This window comes from Ochotona princeps, chromosome 2, assembly GCF_030435755.1.
Source record: "Ochotona princeps isolate mOchPri1 chromosome 2, mOchPri1.hap1, whole genome shotgun sequence".
NCBI classification, from domain to species: Eukaryota; Metazoa; Chordata; class Mammalia; order Lagomorpha; family Ochotonidae; genus Ochotona; species Ochotona princeps.
The window spans coordinates 81,247,963-81,268,878 of NC_080833.1; the positions used below are offsets into that span (position 1 = coordinate 81,247,963).

Here is a 20,916-nt window from a genome sequence, read left to right on the forward strand (position 1 = left end):
TACACAAAATTGATACAGAACTGCATGTCCAGTAAAACAAATATGTCCATTATGCAAGTGTTTCAGGATATTAAAAAATAGTTTGAAATTTTCTGTTTGTAAGTGAAAGATGTATTTAAGACTGATTTGAGGGAAGGGACAAGTGAGCAATATTGGTGTTTATTTCTTACATTTTAGATAGGAAGCATTATGAAAAATTCTGAATTGTATTTATCAAAAGTAGCATAAGAAATGTGATGTTGGCACTTCTGCAATGGAGTGATATTAATGGCTAGCCATTCAAAAGTTAGAAATGCCCACTTACGAATTCCTGGTGTAAATGCACAGCCACAATACCAAGTACATTTACAACCTGTGAATCACCAAAGACTTAAGAGGCAGCATCTTGTCCCTGGCAGATGCTAAGCACGTCCCATAGCTCTCCTGGTGGCCTTGAGAAACAGAGCATGCTTCTGGAAGGCGGTGGGGGGAATAAAACTGACAGCTTCCATTGGAGTGGCTTTGGAATGAAAAGCATTTTAAAAATGAGCTTTAGTGCTGCTGTAAACGATGCTATTGTATTTGTCATACATGAGGCATTTATACCGCAATAGAACTGCTGAAACAGGCAAGGGAAGTGGAAGATGGTGGAATGTTTGTTTTTATTCTATTGCTTCCTCTGCCCTGGGAAATTCCACAGATGTCATTCGCATTAGCAGGATGTAGAACCTTTGCTGAGCCATGTCAGGGTGCCCTCTTGGGGGTGGGAGGGCAAGGTCGCTTTGTCCATCATGTTAACTTCTTGAGGGACCCATCCTGGAGGACTTAATTGGTGTAGAAGGATACGATGGAGTTCTATGAAAGAAGTCAGTGTGTGTGTGTGTGTGTGTGTGTGTGTGTGTGTGAGTGTGTGTGTGTGTCTACGAAATATAATAGGTAAATCTAAAGCATGAGAAAGACTTTATGCCAAGGACAATTTCTGTTGCCCAATCATTTTAGCACCTACAGGGATGGCCTTCCCATTGTTGCTGTGTATATTTTAGTGTGAATATGAATACTCCAGAGACTGCTCACCCTCCTGCTGTTCCCTCTCCTGCCAGAAGAAACCTTTCAGACACAGACTTGGAAATGCCCTGCTTGTTTTCAGCTCACCTGTTTTACCTTATACTTCTGAGACAGGAGAGTAAGAAGACTCACCAAATCAGGCGCTTTTCCATCTGCTATGTATCCCCTCTCCCACCCAGATACATATCCATCTGCAATGGCAGGAGGCTCCACTCAGAAAGACTCAAAATTTGTTAGGTTGCCCAACTCTTAGATGGTGATACACAGCAAAGTACAAACAAGTGAGAAAAATCTTAAAGAGTGCAGGACAGTGAGTTTTGTTTAGAGTATGCTGCATTTCAGATAACTGAAGGAATCAGCGGTGCCAGGGTCAGGGTTGACTGTTTTTTTTTTTAATTTTTTTAATTTTTTTTATTTATTTTTTTATTTTTTAAAAATTATTTATTATTTAACTTCATTAATTACATTGTATTATGTGACACAGTTACATAGATACTTGGGTTCTCCCCGCCCCTCCCCAAACCCTCCCACCATGGTGGATTCCTCCACCTTGTTGCATAACCACAGCTCAAGTTCAGTTGAGATTCCCCCATTGCAAGCATATACCAAACATAGAGTCCAGCATCTTATTGTCCAGTCAAGTTCAACAGCTTCTTAGGTATATCCTCTCTGGCCTGACTGTTATGCCAACATCCCACTGCCAGTCAGTGGAGAGCTTGCCTGCTCTCTGAAAGCTTTTGAGTGACTGTAGAATTCTGAGTAAGATAGAAGCTGAATGGTAGAAGCAACACATGGGAGGAGAAAAAGAAGACCATGGCCTCCTTTTGCAGCAAGTCTCAGCCAAGAGAGCAAGAGAATGCAACTATGAATGGAGTCAGAGAATTAAATCTTGGGAAGTGTTGGACATGTTAATTATAGATATGATAGCTTTTATATTTAAGTGATTTGGGGACTTGTTATTAACTGATAGTAATAAATAAAGAGGTGGAATAGTCTTCCGGGAGCAAAAGAACTGGTGCCATGGAGGAAATGTGGTGCGACCATTGGCAGGCAGCCAGTATAAAGCTGCATTTTTTTTTTAAATCACTGTTCCTGAGTCAGGAGTCTACTCAGAGGAAGGGAAGGGCTCAGCCTGAAGCTTGGCCAAAAACAACACTGAAGAGCCAGCAGTAGCTGAAGAGGCAGCTTTGGAAGAGGAATTGCTGGGGAATAACAGCCTCTACTCTATCATGGATTTCAACCGCCTAACAATGGGTTTGTTGTACCAGCTGTGTTCAGACCACTCCTCTGAAGCTTTACAGAAGGGATTATTCTCCCAAGATCACATGTCTAGAGGGTAGCAAAGCGGGAATCTGAAGTGTGCTGTGACTGAATTTGAAGCCAATCTATGTAAACGAATCCCTGAGTACTTAGAAAAAGAAAATCACAAATTTTAAATGAAAGGATAATATAAAAAGTAGAATCAAGAGTGTGATTAGAACCCAGACTTTCAGGCTGAGAATATCAGGAACTGGCTTATAAGCTTCTGAGGCTGACTCTAAGTGCCAGAAATAAAATCGGCATATGATTCAAGAGAACTTAAGTCTGCTGAGTCAACCAATAATCCCAACAGGTGCCACCTTGGTGGTGTTTACCACAACGTGGGCAGACATACGAGGCAGCTCAATGCAATATTCAACTGAGGTCAGCTGAAAATCTGGAAGAGCTTTAGTCACCTGCTGGCTTGGGCTACGGCCTTGCCTATGGAGGAGACCGGGGAGACTCTGCTGGTAGTTGCCCCTCACTCAGCACCAACGCACACCCACCCCCCGTTTTAAGTGGTGACTCATTGTTTTGAAAACTGTCCTAAGAACAATTTCACATTAGTATTTCTGTTAGGTGCTGTCACAAGAATCTTCAAGCCATGCATTATTCATTAAGGAGAATGAAAACATGGCCTTTATAGGTTATTTTGCCTATTTGAAAACATGCTAGTGAGAGAAGCTCAAAACAAGTTCAAGAAGTGTAAGGTTTGCTTGTCATTTTAGTTCCTATTAATAATGATTAAGAATAAGGACACAGCAGTAACTGCAATTGTGCTGATGAGGGAGTCATGGGAACCCTTGAGAAGGCCTTCGAGGTCATCAACAGTGATTTTTATTTATTCTGAAAAATCTCTATCTTCCTTGATTCAGTCTTCATTTAAGCTTTTATTTTGGATTTTTTTTTTCTGATAGAAACATCTTAGAGAGCAGTGACAATAAAGCAGGTCCTTTTGGAGGAAGACTAATAACAGAGATGAGAGATCCAGTCATCACCCCAAACGAACATTTAAACTGGACATAGAAGTTTATAGCATCCTGTTTTTCCTTTCTCCATTATTGCATTTTCGTTCTTTCTAGTGTTACAAACTTACAAATGCTGTTATTTTCTGCAGAGTGCCTACTTCATGGTACAATTTTCAAGCACGTTGAACCATCTTCCTTTCTTTCAGTCCAGCCCTGAAGTGTGTGTGTGTTTGTGTATGTGTACGTGTTCGTGCGCACATGCATATAATTTAACAGTAGAGAGTAGCTGCTTTGTATGGCATTCACTCTGCATATAGACTTGACCATTGAAGAAATACGTTGCATGACCCCAATGATGCTTGTTAATTGATTTTTTAATTATTGTTATTTTTGGCTTATAATTTCAGGTTTTGTTGACCTCACAGAACCTTCAGGAAGAGCAATCAGAGAACCAACTTCAGTAAGTAGACAGGCTCCTGGAAAAAAAAGAAATTATCATGTCTCTGTGATAAGCCAAAATTTGGACTCATATTTCAGAGGTCAGAAGTATAAATCCCATTAAGGTTGTGACCATGCTAAAACTTCTTTTAGTTATTTTTTTATTTCATCTTTTGTTTGGAAAGCTATAAGATGATCTATGGTCCAGTAAATTTTTTTGTGTTGGTGAAAAAATAGATTGTAAAAACAAATATAATGACATTGCTAAAAATAAGATTTCATTATACCAATTCTCCACTGACTTCCCTAAGAAACAAAAGTGAAGAGGTGAATGACCAAATACACCACTGAAAAATAATCCTTTGGAAAACTGTGAGGACCCTAATGTCACCAGAAGATTTTCTGTCTTAATATTAATTGGACAGACTCATTTGATTTTTGAGAAGCTCTAGGAACTGGGTATGAAAAAGTTTAGGAAGCCTTGGATATACAGCAAATAAAAGAGAAAAGTTTTCTTTTGGTTGTAATCTCCCTGCCTCAACCATATTTGACTTTCGTCATCTATAGAAGAGAAGACTTTGGATGGATCCTGCTTCCAGCTGTCTCCAAGCTCACCCTCACAGGCACAGGCTTCCTTAACTCCATAACTCTGTGATCTTGAGAAATTCTTTAAGAAGTGGAGCTTACTCTCCTGGCTTTCTTGAAAGCTCCACAAACAGTTTCAAAGGCCAAACGGGCAATCCAATAAATGAATGAGCAATGTGGGTAGAGCTGGAATCTAAAGCTTGAGGCAAATCTGATAGTGCAATCCTCAAAAAATCTATTTACATGGTTTCATTTCTTCATTTTAAATTTTAGAGACCAAGTCTAGCATGTCCCTAGGCAACATTCAGTCACAACTGGACTAGATCCTTTCTGAATTAGCTTCAAGATTGAACTTTATGAATAGCTGCTGGATTGTGCTACACAATGTATTTTCTTTTACTTTTTCCTTTCCCTAAGACTCATGGGCATCAGAAGGCCTATCTCATCCAAGTTTGGTTAAAATATTTATTTAAAATTTTCTTAAACTGTAGTCATTGAGATTGAATCCTTTTCCCCCAGAGAACTCTTCTTGAGATAGAAAAGTCTATACTGGAATTCATATTGTCTAGTCTGAAGTTGGTCATATATGGGAATAGAATAAAACAAGGCATCCAAGGAAATATTCAAGCCACTTGAAGTCTTGGGACTCAAAAGACTGTTATTAAAGTCAACTGGCAATCTTGAAGCTTCTTCCGGGTCTCCCATGTGGGTACAGGGGCCCAAGCACTTGGGCCATCCTTTGCTGTTTTCCCAGGTGCATTAGCAGAGAGCTGGATTTGAATTAGAGCAGCTGATCCCGGAACAGAAAAAGAATGAAAAACAAACAACAACAATGAAAAAAAGCAGAAAAAATAGGAAAAGGTAAAAATAGGAAAAGAAAAAAGATAAAAAGAAAAAAAGAGAAAAAAGTCAACTGCCTCTTGTGGGATATTCTCCTTCTCCCACAGAGGAGTGTGACTGCATCCCACAACTGTCCCTTTTGGTTTTGATGTCAAAAAAAAAAAAAAAAAATGGAGAGGGAAACCCATCTGAAGATAATTTGTGCAAATATCAGATCCCACTGAGGATCAAAGTCCCAGATTATTAGTGTCTGAATTGGTTGACAGTTCATGATGCCTTGATGTAATAGCCAGTAGAATCCAAGCAACACTTACATATGTATATGAAAATTGACTGCAGAGTTGTGCAATTGTGTGAAATGGAGCACATTATTTTTCTAATTTCATAGTATTTCAGATCATCTTTGTGATTTTAATTTTTCAAAGGTTTTTTTTTGGTTTGAGTATTTTTATTTCACATATAAATATAAAATTTGGCGCAATTAATTTCAAGGGAGCATTGCGTGTGCGTGTGTGTGTGTGTGTTTACTAGGTCAGGTAATGCCTTCTTCCTCCAACATCTTGAGTATTACATCCTGAGATTAGGATTGTGTTTCTTAATCTTTTGGCTCCTTTGCCAAATTAGTGATGTTTTACTGGCAATTCTGTTATTATCATTATTATTATTATCATCATCACCAGGAATACATGTAAGAAAAGGAGATGCAAGTCTCAAATATCTGGCTCATATTACTTGTTCATGGAATATTTGGCCCTCAGTTGCATGAATTCTTCTTTCCTGGTTTAGGCACTGTGTGTGCTCATAAAGAATAATTACCATCTTCTTTGCTATCACAAAGCTATCCATCCTTCTCACTCTTTTCAGGCACACTAACCCCTCCTTCTGGCTCACTGGATGCCCTAGGCGAGTAGCACTCTGGCCGTGACAACTTATGCTACGTGACTCTGTAATATCACTGGCATTAACAAGACTCTACCACTCTCTCTTCTAATTGCTCTATGCTGAAGAGAGAACAAGTTTCTTTCCCCCTTAGGGATTATTTTTTTAATTTAATAGGTCACCATGGTGGGGCGAGTTTCATTTTCTAAATTCTATGCACAGGCTGTAATCCAGGGTTGTTTTGGTGTGCTTGATATTTGATGCATCTGTCTGAAACTGAGTTTGAGTGGCAAATAAAGGGATGCTGCATGGGGCTACACACAAATCATACACCCAAGCCGACGTAACCTTTAGGGTTTGATGCAGTGGAAAAGTCGAAACTTTCCATCCTCAGAGCTGATCAATGCTGCTGTTCCAACTCTTTTGCCTCCTCCATTTCTTTCTTCCTCTTCCCATCCCACTCTTCATTTTTGTCTCTCTTCCACTTGATTCCTAGTTTATGTGATGAAGAAAGAACATTAGGAAAGGATTGGGAGCAGTTCTTTTTCTGTAAACATGAAGACAAGGAGAGTTTAAGCATCCTCAGACTTCATTATGTTGCACCTGAGAAAACATGTCACCAATTTCTTTAAGGTTGAGGAGGAAAGCATTTGACTCCATCCTTTGCTGCCTGGCAGACTGGAGAACTTAAGAATGTTAGCAAGTTGGGGTAAAAATTTTTTTTCTATCACAAATAACCAAAAATGGGCCCTCTAGCATGAGATGAGGAAAAAGTACAAAATGTAAGCTTGATTCTTAATTTATCTGCTGCCTCTGTGGGTTTCAGTTAACCCTTAAGTCTAGCCCCATCATATTGTTTTCTAATTAAAGCATGCATTTATCTGTCTGGATGTCTATTGCTCTCTCTTCTATGTATCTATTTAATGAGTTTTCATAATAATAAGATATTTATAATACTTAAATGAGGAATCTTATTTTCATCTTTATTTACTCAGCAACCTAATCAAGACCAACTGAGGAAGGTTGAATATGGTCAAAAAAATCATGAAGAGTGGCTATTAAAACATAGAGCATATGTACAGTACAAAGACTGTGGTTAAATAACGTTAAGTAGGACGTTTTTATTAAAATGATGCAGGGATTTTATCCCTTCATTCTTGATGTCTCCTAGTACCTGACATTATACTGCTATGGTTTCCATGGAAACAGCACGCACTCTTCCTTTCAGCTGACCTGAAGTTCAAGCCCTGCTGTTGCAATGGAAATTCTCAGAAACACATCCACTTTTATTAAAAACAAAAATACAAAATCTATGCAAAAAGTAAAAGCAAAAAAAAGGAGAGTAAGAAAATCCATTGACTATATTACAGAAAGGAAAAGAGAATGCACAATATTTTCATTAAGACAGAATCAAGAAACAATTTACTGTGCTGGAGGTTGAGTGTCTGTCAGTTCCCTCCCCTAAATTACCTTAGAATTGATCCTCCTGAGCCTGCCTGAACATCTGTACCTTTCATTTCTAATTCAATATGTTCTACTATTTTTAGTTTTCTGGAAACATCTCTTTTTACTGATTTAAGAATTTCCTTTACTTTGACTCACACACAAAAAATGTTGATTCAGCCTATCAATCGGGTCTCTAACAAAGCAAAGGTAACTTTACGGTGGTATTACAGAAATAAGATGTTTGACATGGCCTCCTGTCCACTGTATTCCTCTGTTTGGTTTATTAGCTAAGATGTTTTTTGTCATAAGCAGCATAAAACTAAACTTCTATTGGTTTGTATAACAGAGGATCCATTGGCTTATGACCCCAAAGGGTCTAAAGGAAAGGTTTTATCATGGACTCTGAGACTGTTCTTCCTGCAATTCTGTTTTGTATTTAATTTTTTTAATAGAAGTGTATTTAAAGTGTAAAGAGATTACAAGTACATGTGGGGCATGCTTAAGGGTGGAAAGGATTGGGAGGGGCAAAAAAAGACAGAGGAAAGTCAAAATCACACATTTGACTCCTGGATAAAGGACTCACACTGCTCCAAAGCTTGATAATGGACTGCATGCCAGAAATATGGGCAGCAGTGAGTGTAATATGTGTGAAAATCAGCAGGAAACAAAAATGCATGCATGCTAGAGAAATATCCATGTCTGTTGCAAAGGATGGGTCAGCCACCTCAGTAAAGTTGGAGGAGAGCATTTTGTGCTAAACAAACACATAGCCACACACACACATACAAATGTAATACTTGGGACTCGAACTAGAGTCCATCTGTGGTGCTGGCACTGTAGGTAGTGATTTTACGCACTATGCCAAAACACAGATCCTCTATAAGCTGTTTCTTAATGTTCATTTTTGTGCCCAAAATACTTCAGTGAGTATTGTGAGCTAATAGATGTTTATTACATCTTTAACAACTACATAAAATAATTGAATAAATGATTAATTGGACTTGGTCAGATATGCTGTGGCTGTTTGCTAAGGCGGTTTCATTCTTTTGATCTTAGACAGTTTGGCGTACTTCCCATGTTCCTACTTGTGAACAACCATGCTACAGGGATTTCTGATTTTGAGCTATACCCCTGCAGGCAGGCAGCAGTAATGCTAGTCTGAACTGGCTATTCTAAGGAAGGTTTGTTTCTTATCTCCTGAAATCTCTTTACTTAAGAGAAGCATGAGATACAGGGGCCACCTTGAAAAGTTTGTGGGAAAAAATGGAATTAAAATGTGAATTTAGTGCAGTGCAGAAAAAATTTTTAAACCTATGCATAGTTTTTTGTAATCTAAGTTTCCTAAATGGTTTGCAGACCTTTGAAATGTATAGATTTTTTAAAAATGTGCCAAAATAAACTTATTTTTAAATTCAATTTCCCATATACTTTCTAAAGCACTCTTCCTCTGGCAACACATTCCTGTTCAATTCAGCTCTATTGACTTACTAAGTTTTTTTTCCAGAAGTGATACCAAGGATTCTAGTTGAGTGTTGTGATTTGATTCCCCAGGCCCTTCAGGGGCTCAGGACTCCACCTACTGCAAAACATACTGAGCAGTCTGGACAGAGCTCTGTCCAGGAATTCCAACCAAATCTCTGGGTTACAGATTTGACTCTATTGCTCTGAATCTGAAATCCTGTGACATTTAAAGATTATACCACTGCAATTTCCCTCCTAGCCAGAAATAAGCCTGACTATGATGATGTTGTGGCAGGTTTTGTTTACATGGTTTCCCCATCATAATTCTTGATTTGGAGGCTCATCCTGGCTACCTGTATAGTTACCTTAACCATTCCACTCCACTCAAGTAACTATAGGTCAGGATTATCAGCAGCAGGGTTGGAGTGTCAGCTGTGCTGAAACAGCTATTTGAGCTGGGATATCAGCCCCTAGATCCTTTTGCCTTCTGTGGATTAAGTAATTGATTAATTTCCAGAGTCTTCACCTGTCATCTCATCATCATATAAGATGTGCAAATTGAATCAGAGGGAGGTGAGTGTTGGTTTAAGGTCATACATAATACAAATATGAGCCAGATAAGTCCTCAACACCCTTATAATCACATGGTTATGTTTTTCCATGCAAAGAAATGTACTTTTGAATTTTTTGTATCTCAAGAAAATGACAAAAATATGTTCATAAAACAGGGCAACAATCATTGTCTCATTTCACTGCTTCCTTTTTTAGCATATGTTGTATGGGCTACACATGTGATCACACCTATGTCTGTATTTTGATTCCATCATATTCACTGAGATTGTTTCAAAAGTCAGGAGAGAAAGACAATTGGAATATTTTCTCCCTCCCTCCACCTTCTATTTTCCTTTGTTCTTTTGTATTGACCATATATGTTAAAGCAATGTGTTGATTTATGATTCCATTTGTCTAGAATGCCCATTCGTCCACTTTGTGTGGACCCTCTGTAATTTACTTTTATGTTCAGTCTCTGTTTTCTCTTCCTGTCACTTTCCCACCCTCTTTTTTTTTAACTGTATGCATGAGAGTGATTTTCCATTATAGCATTATTTCCAAAGGTCACTAACAGGGTAGCAGTAAAATGACACAGCTAAGTGATGCAGATTTTGATGTCTTAATGCTATCATAATTTCTAGGAGAAACTTTACTAGAGGCAGGGGTAAAGTTCTAGAATATATAAAAATGAGAAGCGGATCATAGAAAAGATGTTCACAAAAAATTACTATGACACAAAAGGAAGCAAGACAGGGAAGGACAAATGGCAAACGGGAATGGCAGTTCTATAAAATAGATGCTCTTAGTAAGGGGGGAAAGTTACTAGAGAGGAAAATAACACCTTGGAGTGCGTAGGAGAGAAAAAAATGACAAAGGGATTGGTAAACTGGCTTCTTAATATGGAAAAAGCGCAAATATGAAATGACAGAAGATGGAAGGAAGGCTTGGCTGCCTCATGAGGCAGACTTGGTGACAAGGGATAATAGCCAAAAGAATACTTAGCAAAATAATAGTCAGTGGGGAAATAGCACTAAGAAGCAATATGTTTCAGAATATCCCGAGTAGGAAATTTGCTGCAAAATACAAAAGGAGAGAATTGAGCTTGTGTGGGCCAGCTGGCGACTACATTTGTAACCTTATGGCAGACTACTAGGTGCCTAGGAATTATAAAAGAGAAGGCAGCACAATCTTTTTAAAAGAATAGTGGAAGTGTTTGAAAGTGGGTCATAGAGAAAGAAAGGGTTTGTGGGCTTCTTTGGTACCCAGGTAGGTCTTGATGAAACTAACAAGATAGATAAGTGACTGATGGCCATCTTGTTCACTGGCTAGTGTGGGCCTCTAAAGCACTTGGTAAGATGTATACCCACTGTTACCTCCCCATCCATGAGTGCCCTCTCACCTTTTGTTACTCTGAATTAGATGAACCTGTGTCAGGACCCAAACTTGTTCCTCAGTGTTTCTTTGCACACATGAGGAGGACTGCATTTTTTCAGCCCTGTGAAGATGCCCATGAGCTGGTCTGGCTTGTCTGGAGGAAAGTGTTTGGCAGCTGAAGGAACACCTTCATGTTCTTTCCTGTATTTAAGACACCAGGTTATTGTATATTGGTAGAGCATTGGGAAGTGTATCATGGTCTGCAGATCAGGAAATGGTTGTTATAGAAGAGTCCTTTATCATTCCCTGTTCCCAGGAGGAACATGGGAACAAGACACATGCCATGAGAGGAGACACATGGGAGGCACTGAAGCAGGAGCAAGAAAAGCAGGGTAGGCATGCTTGTGTTGGCACCTTGGATGATTTCCAAGCTGATAAAAAGCACAGGACCTGTCCCTAGTTTCCAGTTGTCTGGTCCTGGGACAGGTGTCCAATAGCTCAGCATTTGGCAGCCTGATGAAATAGGTGGCTAAGAGTGTGGGCTCTCAACTGGTTGGTTTGTATTGGAAATTGTGCCCCTAGGAAGGAAGAATCTATCTGAGAAGAGAGGTGGTCTCAATGTTTGTGTTTTCCCTAAGTTCATACTGATAGCCTAATCCTTAAGTGATCCTATTAGAGGGTGAGTCTTTGGAGAAGGATTAGCACCTTGGGGAAGGACCCTCATGCAGGGTCTTAGTGTAAAAGAGGCCTTCCTGGCACAGCACAGTGTAGCAAGAAGACAATCCTTGATGAACCACAAACAGGCTCTTATCAGAACTGAACCATATTGGCACTCTGATCTTGGACTTCCAACTTTCAGACCTGTGAGAAATAAGTATCTGTTGACCAGAAACTGTCCAAATTGCCCTTTTTTTGCAGCAACACTAAGGGACTAGTGAAAGCAAGAGCAAAGATAAGGGGACTAAAGCATATTATTGGGCTGTTCAGAGCACTTGCATATAGGTCAAAATGAAAAACAGCAAGTTTGCAGCAGCTAGAAAAATTGCTGTTCCATCCTATCTCAGTGGCCATGGCTACAAGTGTCATGGGGTGAAAGTATCTTGCTATGCTGCTACAGCAGGTCTATACCTACTGTGCAATTTTGCATAAGTGAGAAGTAAAGTTTTGCTGAATTTACTCACTGAGATTTGAGGAATTTGTCACCACAGTGAGGCCAAACTGATCCTCATCAATATTTTGTCACAGTAATTTTGAGAATCCTGTGAGGCACCGAAAGTAAAACATTTCTTTTTTTTTAACATTTTATTATTATTATTATTATCATTTTATGACGCAATTCCATAGGCTCCTGGCATTTCCCTTGTCCCATCCCCAATTCCCTCCCCGCCACCTAGTTCCTCTATATCATTACTAACATATAGTTCTTCATACACAGTCATATGTCCATCACTGCGGGCATGGACAATGGCAGAGAGTCCAGCATCCTATTGTCAAGATATAGTGAACAGTTTCATTGTAAGTCCATCTTTGTCTGGAAGTAGAAATGCATACTACATTGTATCCTCACATCTGGATGTTAGTCTCCATTTTGCAGCTACTATACATACCCTCAAATGAAAAGTCATAATACAAACTCAACAATAGAAAGAAAAACAGAAATTTACAATACCATGAAGTTAAATGACATGTCACTAGATATGACAGTCTCCCTTACACAGTTACTATACATCCCCTTAAATGAAGAGCCACAAACAAAATCAACATCAGGGGGAAAAAAGAAATCAACTACACCAAGAACTTAAATAACATGCTACTAAATGACTAACGTGTAGCTAAAGAAATGAAAATCAAGAATCTACTTGAAGAAAATGATGCTACTGTATGATCTATGAGTCATTGAATGATTTAATCAGAAGAAAGTGTTTGAAGAGATGAAACTAACAGAAAACAACAAAACCCATGTGATATAGTTTCCGCTGATTTTTGTTTGTGAAGTGTGTCTCTTCTAGACAATAATAGGTGGGTTTTGTTTTTTAATCCAGTGTACTAATCTATGATGTTTGATTGAGCTTATGCCATTTACATTCAGAGTTTAATATGTATGGATGGTACTTTGGTCCTGTCATTTTAGGAATGGGTTGTTCATTGGTTTAGTCTTCTGTTGTCATATTACTGGGATGTTCTTCCCATTTGCCTTTGGTTTTGTTTGGTGCTATTCCTCTTCTCTGTTAAGAGAACATCTTGAAGCATCATTTATAGGGCAGGTTTGGAAGAGGCAAATTCTTTTAACTTTTCTTTACTGTGGAAGAATTTTATTTCATTTTCAAAGACAAAAGAAAGCTTTGCTGGATATATCATCTTAGGCCGACAATTATTTTCTTTTCTTTTAGAATCTGGAATATGTCCCTCCATTCTCTTCTTGCCTGTAGAGTTTCCTGTGAAAGATCTCCTGTGAGTTTACTTGGCATTCCTTTATATGTCAATTGATTTTTTTCATGTGCACATTTAAGGATCTTTTCCTTATGTGCAATTGAAGAGAGCTTGAAGATCATGTGTCTTGGTGAAGATTGCTTTTGATCAATCCTGTTGGGAGTTCTGTGCCCCTCCTGGATCTTGTTTCCCAATTCTTCCTCTAGATCAGGGAAATTTTCCATTATTATTTCATTAAATACATTTGCAAACTCAGCTTCTCTTTATGAACCTTCTGGGACTCCCGTAACTCTTTTATTTGGTCTCTTAATAGTATCTTTCAATTCTTGAATTTTTTTTTTGGCCTGATCCAGCTTAGCTTCCAGTTTTTTGTTTGCTTCCCCCTGATGACAGGAAATATCTTCCAGTTCTGAAATTCTTTCTTCTGCTTGCTTCATTCTATTTTGGAGACTCTCCATTGTACTTTTAATTTGCTCTACTGTGTTCTTAATTTCTGATATATCAGCCTTGATTTGCTTTATTGCTTCCTTAAATGCTTTGAACTCTTGTGTGTGCTTCTCATTGTTGATCAGAAGCTTTAAAATGAGTTTTATGAATTCTGTGTGCACCATTTCTCGATGTCTTCCTCAGTTAACTCTGAGGTTGGCATAGGGTTTTGCTCCTTTACAGGGGAGTTTTCAGTAATATTCATTGTGCCTTTGTCTCTTCTTTTGTTCTTGATCATTGTACTTCTGGTTAGCAGAGTCTTCTCCTTGGGGCAGGTTTCTAAGCTGTGTCACCCACAGGTCTACAATGCGATTTTACTTATTGCAGTTGGTACACAACTTTTTGCTTGCAGCCACTTGTGCCACAACCTCCAGCAAGTTCCAGGTCTGGGTTCTTATGTTAGATTTCCACTGTGGTCTCCACAACCCCAGCTCCTGACTCACCACTCTCCACCTCCTGTGATGCCATGCTGAGGCTGCACCGTTGTCTCTGCAACCCTTCTCCCCCTTCCGGTTGGAGCAGGTCCCAGGATTAGAGAGACACCAGGTGTCCTATATAGTTAGGTTGTTGGTGGCGCTGATCTTGCCAGAACTTGTTGGATATTAGGTCTGGGTGCCACACGGACCATTTTTACCCACACAATGCCACAGTCGGTATTATTTTCCTGCAGGACCAGTACAATCCACGGACCTCAGTGAGTTCTCAGGAGCGCAGCACATGCGCAGTTCACTGTTGTCCCCTGCAGTCCTAAAGTTTTTGCCACAGTGTACACAATGGTGCCTGACATACCACTAGTAGAGTTCTTGATCTGCTGGCCATCAGGTCTGAGGGCTACCCAGACCTGTCTTGGGTGGAACCTGTAGAATGCCACGTCGATGCAGTTCACTGAGTCAGAAATGACTTCACTCCAGCTGTGTGTATGCCCAGTGCTTTCCCTTGCCTTTGCCTCCTTATGCATAATGGTGCCCAATTCAGCTCTTAGGGGGCTGACTGGGCTGTGAAATCCACCCTGTTCTCGCACTGTCCATCTGTGATCTGCTGCTCTGTCTATGCTCCTGGTCAAATCAAACAGAACAGCAGGACGGACAGTTCTTTGTCTGGGTTTACCTCCCAAGCTCCCAGTGAAAGTCCCTTCCCACCTGGTTGCTGGTGGAGTTCAGATCGTCATTTGCTGAATGCCACTGGAGTATCAGTCACTGCAACACCACACCATTGTGTCCGCTGCTTTCCTGTGTCTGTCAGTCTCCAGGTACTCCTCTGCTGCTGTTCTGTTTTTTCCTATTTCCTGGAATATGTCCTCTCTGCTTCATCCTGATTAAATGTTTCTCTGTCCATTTAAACATGTCCTTACCCTATTCTGTCATCTTGATTCTTTTTTTTTTCTTAAAGATTTATTTATTTTATTACAGTCAGATATACAGAGAGGAGGAGAGGCAGAGAGGAAGATCTTCCGTCCAATGATTCACTCCCCAAGTGAGCCGCAACGGCTGGTGCTTGCGCCGATCCGAAGCCAGGAACCAGGAACCTCTTCCAGGTCTCCCACGTGGGTGCAGGGTCCCAAAGCATTGGGCCGACAACGACTGCTTTCCCAGGCCACAAGCAGGGAGCTGGATGGGAAGTGGAGCTGCTGGGATTAGAACCGGCGCCCATATGGGATCCCGGGGTGGGTTCAAGGAGAGGACTTTAGCTGCTAGGCCACACCGCTGGGCCCCATCTTGATTCTTTAAAACATTTCTTGACATACAGTGTAGTCCCAAACCTGTTCATCATTTGTTGATCTTTGTACTCCTTGCTAATATTTCTACCTAAAATGTTTTAACATTTTTCTGGCTTGTGATAAACTCCTATCTGTCTGAAGTAGGATATAAGGCTATTTTCCTTTATATTACTTACCATATTTGCAATAATTAGCTAATTTGTTTTATATTGCTTACCATATTTATTCTTGATAGAAAAGTAAGAAAGTTGTGAGCACTATTATTAAGTATACTAATAAAATAATACACAAGTTATTATTGTTGATGTGCTTATTTTTGCATCTTAAATGACAGAAGTAGGATTTGCAAAGGTTCTTGACTAGCCCAAGATAATTGAAATAGTCTCTGGTAAACCAAAGGCACATAGTTGGTAGGTGGCTGAGAGGATTTAACTCCAAGTCAGCCAAGTTCTAATCTTAAACCTCGGCGCTGTGTGACATCACCTCATCCTTTTGGGGCACCTCATAGATGGAAGAAATTAAGTAGAATGGACTTTGGAACAGGAAAAGATAAGCGAATGAAGAATCTTCTTGTTGCCCTGAGACAGCTTTCCATGAGCTTCAGTCTTTGCAATTAGAGATTACCTTGAGGCACTTTGTGCTCCAACCTCTAACCTTGGGATGAAGCTAGCACTCACCATGTGACTAGGGCAGGATTTGAGCTTCCTGTCCAAAACAGATAGTGAGTTTGCATCTGGCTGCCTCAAGTTCTTTCATTTTGTTCTTCCTCCCTCTCACTTGCCTTTGATTTCTGCCTTGCATGCTGCTCTTGGATACGGCCTTCTTCTGACATTGCTTCCTGGTGGAGGAAAAAGTCAATCAGTCATAAGCTCAATCTCACTGACAGCTAGTTGTGCCCATGAAATGTGGCTTTGAATCATGGGACGCAGAGGGGAATTCTGTGAGGTGTTTTTAATTCCTGAGGACAGAATCAGGTGAAGAGGAGACATTGATGATGTTGTCATTTTTCCTTTGTCTCTGACATGAAAATATGACTGAAACCTCAGCAATTACTGTGTCCTTAAGATGTAATGATCAGAAGGATAAACAGCCAAGAGCTGTCAGGGACAATAGTAAACTGACCACAAGAATCTGAGTTTGAATTGAACAGCTGCACTTGATGTTACTACCTAGCAAGAGAATCATCTCTCTCTTTATTACAGTCACCAGTGGTCAAATTTTCTCTTATTTTCACCCAAATATGTTCCCAAGTGATATATCATTATGAATCTCCTTAGAAATAATCCACAATTTTGTCATAATTGAAAGCTATCCTAATTGATGTGTCTAGTTCCAAATTTTGTACAATTCAAAAAATGATTATTTTATTTGAAATGCAGATTTTTACAGGGAGAGAAGGAGAGACAGAAAAAGGGATTTTTTTAATCCACTGGTTCACTCCCCAAATGACTGCATAGGCCAGAGCTGAGCCAATCCAATGCCAGGAGCCCAGAACCAGAAGCTTGTTTCCAGGTCTCCCATGTGGGTGCAGGGGCCCAAAAACTTATACTATGCTCTGCTACTCTCCTAGGTCATGAGCAGGGAGCTGGATCCGAAATGGAGCAGTAGGGACTCAAATCAGTGCTGTGTGGGATGTCAGCGCAGCAGGCAGAGGGTTACCATGTAATGCCTTGCTGCCTTGCTGCTGACCTCAAACTTTCTATAATTAAAAAAAAGGAATGAAGAGATAAAGAAACACATACACACACCTCTCCTTCTGTAGTTCACTTTCCAAATTATCTGCGGTGCCCAGTTTTGTATTGGGGTCAACACCAGGAACTAATGACTTAATCCAGGTCTCCTAAGTGGGTGATAGGAGCCCAATCACCTGAGATATCCAATGCCTCCAACTGTCTGCATTAGCAGGAGTGGGAATCAAAACTTGGAGCCAAAATCAAGCCCATGTACTCTGATGTTTGGTGTAGGCATCTCAACTAGATAAAATGCCCATATCCTTGGTAATTCAGATTACATCAACAGGTTAACTAATTTAACTGATACAACTTAAGACAATCTTTAATATACAGTTTTTCCAATATTTGTCATTATATTCTTTACTCAGGGTAAATTTTTTATAGTAAACTAAGGCTTTTGATTCATATTGCCAAACAGCTTTACAGAGTTTACACCGAGCTTGGCTTTTTGCCTTTTCTTAAACACTGTGTTATCCAGACTCCAGACTTGTTTCACAGATGAAGGAAGCAGACAACCTAATCTAATTAAAATGAAACTGTCAGTCTACATTTGATGTATTTTCATCTTAGAAAGAACTGCTTTCACATTTGTTTGAGTTTGTCGAAAAGAATGAAAGAACAAAAACTGATATTAAATAAGCATTTAATGTATTAATACTATATAGAAGCTGCATTCAAATGAGTCCTTCATTTTGCAAGGTTGATGCTCTGTTGAGAGGGTTACATGTTGGGAGCACTGCACGTGTGCCCTGCCCTAAGATGATGCCTGGACCCTACTTCCTCTTGGAGACAGGTTTCAGGAAGTGCCCTGTGATTGGCCCTTTACTGCTTGCCTCAGGCGTGTAAGCTGATTGGAGGATTGAGAGATAGCCAGGGGCCTTGGGGGAGGGGTGAGGAGGTTCTCTGTGTAACGGAAATAACGGACTTAACTGACTTAACTGAAGGCTTCTGGGTAATGGATTTAACGGATAGGAGGGATATATAAGCCAGGGGCTTCTGCCCCAAAAGGGAGGAACTGAAGATTGGAATAAAAGTGCCTCTGAAATGCTCTCCAGTATCGGGTGATTTCTTCCGCGGGATGGGGGACACAGATAGTTACAGATGAATTTATTTGAATGAAAGACTAGTACAGAGTCATATAGTTTTGCACATGGTAAAAGCTTGGGACACTATTTGAAACAGATGAATTAATACAGGGTAGAAGGGTTGAATGGTAGGATTAGGGTACATGAAACTGAGGCATGCAGCTTTAGAGGTACTTTTCATGTCCTATTTCTATGGACTATTTAAATAGTCTCATTATTATTTCCTTTTAGAATGAAATTATAACTAGCTGAAACCAAGCAACATGGCCAAGGTTGCAGTGATGGTTCCTACTATTTCAGAGACCCTTGTCTAGATCTGTCTAACTCCTGGGTTGCACCACTTTCTAGGTTTCCTCATCTGTAAAAACAGGGGAAATAATACATAGAGAAGTGGCATGATTGTCCCATTCAGAGATGTGCCTTGAGTCCAGTACTCCACAAACTTAACATTCCATGCTCTCACATTTAAAAGATGTAGATAAAGTGATTTAACCAAGGAAGTCTCTGTAGTTTATTTGATTCATTTATTGAGAAGTCACATGGTTCTTTTCCAGTTTGGGGGTGGTGGCAGGGGGAGGAACGGAACATGTATAGAATCAACCTGGTGAAACCTAAAAAAGATCTTTGTGCTAGTGGATGAATTGCTTTCTTAAGAAAAGGAACTCTTGGGGAGGAAGTACTAAGAGGCTGTCACCAGCTGTACAGACTCAAGACCAACCAATCTGACCTCAAATCCCAGCTGCCACCACCTCGGTGCTGAAAAGACAACCCCGGACAAGTCACACAAACCTCTCTGCATCTCAGTTTTCTCCCTACTTAAAATTTGGAATAGTAATATCAAACACAGAAGTTTGGGGAGGATTATATGAGATAACGACAGTAACTTCATGGCATGTTTCACTAGTGCTCACTGAATCAGACAGGCCCTATATTGTGACTGGACCAACCATCTCTTTATCTGGCTCTGGATTCTGCTCAGCAGACTAAATGGAATGAAACTGTGTTAATTCCAGGAGAGAGTGTTTCAGCCAACAGCTGTAAAGGAGGTCAGTGTGGTAGATTTTTCATTGGTCAGGTTCTTTTGCTGTGGGTAGGAGCTATGTGAGTAAAAGAATTGGGAATGGAAGTGTTGAATGTGATTCAGGGACTTAGCAGTTAGGAGCCAGTTAAGAACTTCTGTCTTTGCTTGTTGAGTTCCAGAAGGTGTAGTTCTGACACAGGCAAGGCTTATCCAGGCCGCTAAGCACTTTATGTGAGCAGAGAAGGAATCTCCACTGTATTAAGTCACAGAGATAATTTGGAGTTATTTGTTAATAAGCAACAATGACTCAAATAGTTCTCAAAGAAACCCAAGATGTTCCTAAAATCATATTTCCAGGGTTTTTTAGGTAAGAACAGTTTTCATGCTAAAGTGATGATGTTATTTTCTTTACAGCTTTCATTCTGTGATGACCACAGGATGGAGTTTTCCAAACATGGCATGTGATACAACATCATTGCTTTTATAGCTAGGGGAAGGTGTCCCTGTGCTTTAAAAATTCCCTTTTGTAATTTTAATGTAGTAAATATTGATAGATATAACTCGTAAATATAATCTTCCAGAGTTCTTAATAAGTTGCAATAGTAAAGAGGTCTGAAGACCAAAACATTTGAAAGACACTACATTAGATAACCTTGCCTAGTAAAGAAAATATATGAGCAAGTTGGAATAATACATAGCAGTCCCAAACTCACTTGTTTTAAAACTAGCTTTCAATCCTTTCTTATGTGGGGAAATACAAAATAAAAAATAATTAATTTTAATTCAATAAGAGCATTTATTTTGTCTTTAGGGAGAGTGGTTAGGAACTAATAGAGCAATCAGATGATTGGTGAAGAATTTGAAAGCCTACATCATAAAAATAATGCAATATGTTTGAAGGAATGTTATAGCACACTTTATTGCTGGGAGTGTTAGCAAAATGTTGGATGATAATTAGCACAAATCTTAGTGAATTAACTAAGTTATAGGAAGGTTGGAGACTGTTCCCTGCCTTTCCTATTTTATTATTCAAGCCAGGGAATTAAGATTTTTATAAACACCTGATGAGACAACAGTATGCATATACTAAGAATTATTATTGATCCTTTGAGGCCATAAAAAGCATATAACCTCATATAACCTATACTTTATAGGCAAAATTGGCATTCACTATCAGAATCAAAATTTTAATTTACATTTTTTACCTCTTATTTCTTTGCTTTTCACAATGCCTAGCTGACTTGAGAGAGGGGTTTCTCTTTTCCCCACCCCCTCTCTCAAGTCAGCTAGGGGGAGAGAGGAGAGAGAGAGAGAGAGAGAGAGAGAGAGAGAGAGAGAGAGAGAGAAAGAGAGAGAGAGATATCTCCCATCTACCATTTCGTTCTTCAAATACAGAAGTCAGGATCCAGGGTTCTGGCTCTTTCATGAAGGTGGCAGGAACTCAGGTACTTGAATCATCATCTGCTCTCTCCCAGAGTTGACAGGAATTAGCAGGAAGCGGGAACAGAAGAGGAGGTTGGGCTTGTTCCTATTAGGAGAGACAGCCCTCCCATGAGCT

General features: G+C 39.7%; 1 long non-coding RNA gene across 1 annotated transcript in view; it reads left to right on the plus strand.

The window, feature by feature from the left end:
* LOC131478832 (uncharacterized) overlaps positions 1-20,916 on the plus strand; it is a 245,094-nt gene that overhangs the window by 208,205 nt on the left and 15,973 nt on the right. Inside the window, exon 2 of the long non-coding RNA XR_009244626.1 lies at positions 3,719-3,850. This is a non-coding gene — a long non-coding RNA (uncharacterized LOC131478832). The remainder of the gene's footprint in view (positions 1-3,718; positions 3,851-20,916) is intronic.